Here is a 4,392-nt window from a genome sequence, read left to right on the forward strand (position 1 = left end):
TTTAGGACCTTGCCTTGCCCTCACATGCCGTGCCCATTCAAGGCATTCCGAGAAAGTGAGGTTATTGGAGGCTTCGGATGGCGTGGCTTGCCTTGCCTTGCATTGGCATGCCATGCCCAAGTTGTGGCCTACACCAAGCCATTCAAGCCATGCGTTGCCTTACCTTGGAATTGCTCATCATCCAATGCATTCCGAGAAAGTGAGTGTAGGCGAGGCTAAGGATGGCTTGCCTTGCCTTGCCTTGCATTGGCATGCCATGCCCAAGTTGTGGCCTACACCAAGCCATTCAAGCCATGCGTTGCCTTACCTTGGAATTGCTCATCATCCAATGCATTCCGAGAAAGTGAGTGTAGGCGAGGCTAAGGATGGCTTGCCTCGCCTTGCCTTGGCATGCCGTGCCCATGATGTGGCCTTGACCAAGCCATTCAAGCCATGCGTTGCCTTCGCCTTGGCATGCCGTGGCCTTGCCTCGCCATGCGATGCATTCCGACAAAGTGACGCGAAGCGGAAGCCTATCATGGCGTAAAAATGTCGACAAAATTTTTCGACATTTGAATAATGGGGTTTGACAAGGTTTGAAAAATTCAATACAAATGGTAGGCTTGAATGTCGACAAAGTGACGCGAAGCGGAAGCCTACCACGGCGTAAAAATGTCGACAGAATTTTTCGGACCTTGTCCTGCCATGGGCTGCGCGCAGCATGCCGGCAGCCTGTGCGCAGCGTGCGCACAGCATGTCGGCAGCGTGCGCGCTGCTGAGACTGTCGACAGAAATTTTCGAAACTTGTCCTGCCATGCGCGCGCGCAGCGTGCGCACAGCATGCCGGCAGCGTGCGCGCACCATGCCGGCAGCGTGCGCGCACCATGCCGGCAGCGTGCGCGCACCATGCCGGCAGCGTGCGCGCAGCTTGCGCGCAGCGTGCTGATTCTGTCGACAGTGAGGCTAGCGAAACTTGTCCTGCCATGGCGTGCGCGCAGCCTGTGCGCGCAGCTTGCGCATCTGTCGACAGTGAGGCTAGCGAACTTGTCCTGCCATGGCATGCGCTGTGCGCAGCCTGTGCGCAGCGTGCACGCAGCTTGCGCATCTGTCGACAGTGAGGCTAGCGAAACTTGTCCTGCCATGGCATGCGCGGCGCCTGCGCGCAGCCTGCGCGCAGCATGCGCACAACATGCGCACAGGCTGTGCGCAGCGTGCGCGGAGCTTGCGCGCAGCTTGCGCATCTGTCGACAGTGAGGCTAGCGAAACTTGTCCTGCCATGGCATGCGCGCAGCGTGCGCGCAGTCTGTGCGCAGCATGCGCGCAGCCTGTGCGCAGCGTGCGCGCAGCTTGCGCATCTGTAGACAGTGAGGCTAGCAAAACTTGTCCTGCCATGGCATGCGCGCAGTCTGCGCGCAGCATGCGCGCAGCATGTGCGCAGCATGCCGGCAGCATGGTTCCAGGTTTTTTCAAATGTCGACAGAATTTTTCAAATCTTGTCAAACCCCGTTTTTATTGAAATTTCCTCGCACAATAAGCTCCCCATAAGTAGTCTATGATTTTTAGGACCTTCTCCAACTTACAAAACTAAAAAATTCCTCCCGGATTTGTTTTAATGATTTTTTCAATTTTACGACTTCTAAAACTAATAAAAAATACTTCCCGACTTCAAAAATTTATGAAACTTTTTCCCATCATAGATTGCATGTTTCTTAGTATCCCTGCAAAAAATCACGTCCAAATACCTTGTATTGAATTATTTAGAGCCCATTATGACTCCTCGCGCATAGGTGATGTCTCTTCCTGTCAAAGGGCTAAATGCATAAAATGCTATATAGGGGGGTGTGTGTTGCCTGCATATGCATGGCAGCCCATGCCTTCCTAGCTGCAGCCCCCTTCCCCCACGCCACACCCATGTCATGTTGCCTCGATATGTTGCCTCGGTATTATGGGTTTGGTGTCGGGGTCGGGGGGCTGCCACCCATGGCGGTGGTGGCCGGAATCCGGCCGCCGCCACCACGCCGCCGCCATGGGTGAGGGAGGAAAAAAAAGGCGTGGAAAGTTGCGAAATGGGGTTGTCTAGGCTATTTTTTGGCATGGGAGAGCATGGAGTGCTAGGAACTCCTTCTCAAATGCACGGGCATGTCGACCACAACCTCATTTCGCAACAACAACCACCCGTGTGGGGTGGCGGTGGGTGGATAGTCGCGGATTGGGGCTTGCCAAGCCAATGTTTTCAAAAAATTTCATCAAAATTAAAAACAAATGTTTTGTTGCCTTCGGATTTGTGGGCGAGCGGCGAGTCGGAGTGGAGCCGGTAAAGTTTAACCTCGGTGTGCACGGTTGTTTTTAGAAACTCAATCCAATGCCGGGGACGTTGAAAGTGACGCTCTTATGAGTTGCAAACCCGCAAGATTTAAAGAACCTTTTCAAAACAATTTCAAACCAACAAGATTTAAAAACAGAAATTTTCATCAAAATGAAAAACAAATGTTTTGTTGCCTTCGGACTAGTGGGCGAGCGGCGAGTCGGAGTGGAGCCGGTAAAGTTTAACCTCGGTGTGCACGGTTGTTTTTAGAAACTCAATCCAATGCCGGGGACGTTGAAAGTGACGCTCTTATGAGTTGCAAACCCACTAGATTTAAAGAACCTTTTCAAAACAATTTCAAACCAACAAAATTAAAAACAAATGTTTCGTTGCAAACAAATTGTGGGCGAGCGGCGAGTCGGAGTGGAGCCGGTAAAGTTTAACCTCGGTGTGCACGGTTGTTTTTAGAAACTCAATCCAATACCGGGGACGTTGAAAGTGACGCTCTTATGAGTTGCAAACCCACAAGATTTTAAAAACTTTTTGAAAATGTTTCTTCTAAATGACACATTTTGATCCTTGGCAAGTGCTCAATCCGTAACTATCCAATCACCGCCACACCACACCGGTCGGGAGTGTGTGAATGGTGTGCTTCCCGGGGTTGGCATAGATAATCTTTCGCATCGACAATCTTTTGCATGCGAGGGAATGTCTATGCCAACCCCGGGAAGCACACCATTCACCCACTAGTTGTGGGCGACGATGGGTTGGCTTCAAATGAATTTTTGCTTGGGGTTGTCCTCGGTATGCTTTTGTGTTGGGAGTACGGCCACCAAACCTTCTCAATGCACGGGTATGTCGAGGATGGCTTTCGGCGGGGTTGATGAAGAAGCTACCCAATTCTCGGCCACACGAACACATGGTGACGATGCGTTGGCTTCAAGTGAGCTTTAGCTTGGGGTTGTCTTCGGTATGCTTTTGTGTTGGGAGTACGGCCACCAAACCTTCTCAATGCACGGGTATGTCGAGGATGGCTTTCGGCGGAGTTGATGAAGAAGCTAGCAAATTGTTGGCCACTCTCACACGTGTGGGGGTAGGTTGGCTTCGAAAGAAGCTATCCAATCCTCTGAGTGTGCGGTTGAGCTATGATTAAGATTGTCTAGGCATTGCTTGTGTGTGCAAGGTGCGAGCCCAATGCACGAGCAAGTCGAGGATGACAATCTTAAGAGTAACAATGATGCCACAAAATATCGGTTGCCTTCGGAGTAGTGGGCGAGCGGCGAGTCGGAGTGGAGCCGGTAAAGTTTAACCTCGGTGTGCACGGTTGTTTTTAGAAACTCAGCCCAATACCGGGGACGTTGAAAGTGACACTCCTACGAGTTACGAACCCACAACATATCGGTTGCCTAGATTTCATGGTATTCTTGTCATGCCTAGCGGTGCGGGCTTGGCTCCACTCGGTGCAGCCGCATTCTCAGTTAGCCATTGTGCTTGTTGAGATGTGCGGTTCGTTTGGTGGTGCTGGGCTTTGCTAATGCAACGGCGTGTGAGTGGTGAATGGGTGTTATGCACCGGCAGGCTCTTTGCTCTGGCATCGAACTGTCGTCTCATACCCCTCGTCATTGATGCTTCAAGATTGGCTTGTGCGGGTTAATGGGTTCCTGTTTTGGCTACCTATTGTTAAGGAATGGTGCCTCTCGTTGTCCCTTTCCTCCTCTTGCCCTTCACGGGCAACAGGAGGACGTTGTAGCAGTGCTTGTGTCCCGATCAACCCACGACTCATCGTGAGATTGTGAAGGTCCACAAGTTTCTGCTTGTGATCTCGGATGCGGAGCATTAAGCGGGCGTGGGGTCTTCGGGCTCCGAGCGTCCAATTTGAAGCGTTTTCGCTCGACATGTACGACTGTCGTGCCCGCGGCGAGCTCTCGACCCACAAGGTTGTTTGTCTTGCACGAGCCGATGTCGGAAAGGAATGCTACCTGGTTGATCCTGCCAGTAGTCATATGCTTGTCTCAAAGATTAAGCCATGCATGTGTAAGTATGAACTAATTCAGACTGTGAAACTGCGAATGGCTCATTAAATCAGTTATAGTTTGTTTGATGGTATC

This window comes from Prunus avium, unplaced genomic scaffold, assembly GCF_965620075.1.
Source record: "Prunus avium unplaced genomic scaffold, drPruAviu1.hap1.1 HAP1_SCAFFOLD_52, whole genome shotgun sequence".
Classification (NCBI taxonomy): Eukaryota; Viridiplantae; Streptophyta; class Magnoliopsida; order Rosales; family Rosaceae; genus Prunus; species Prunus avium.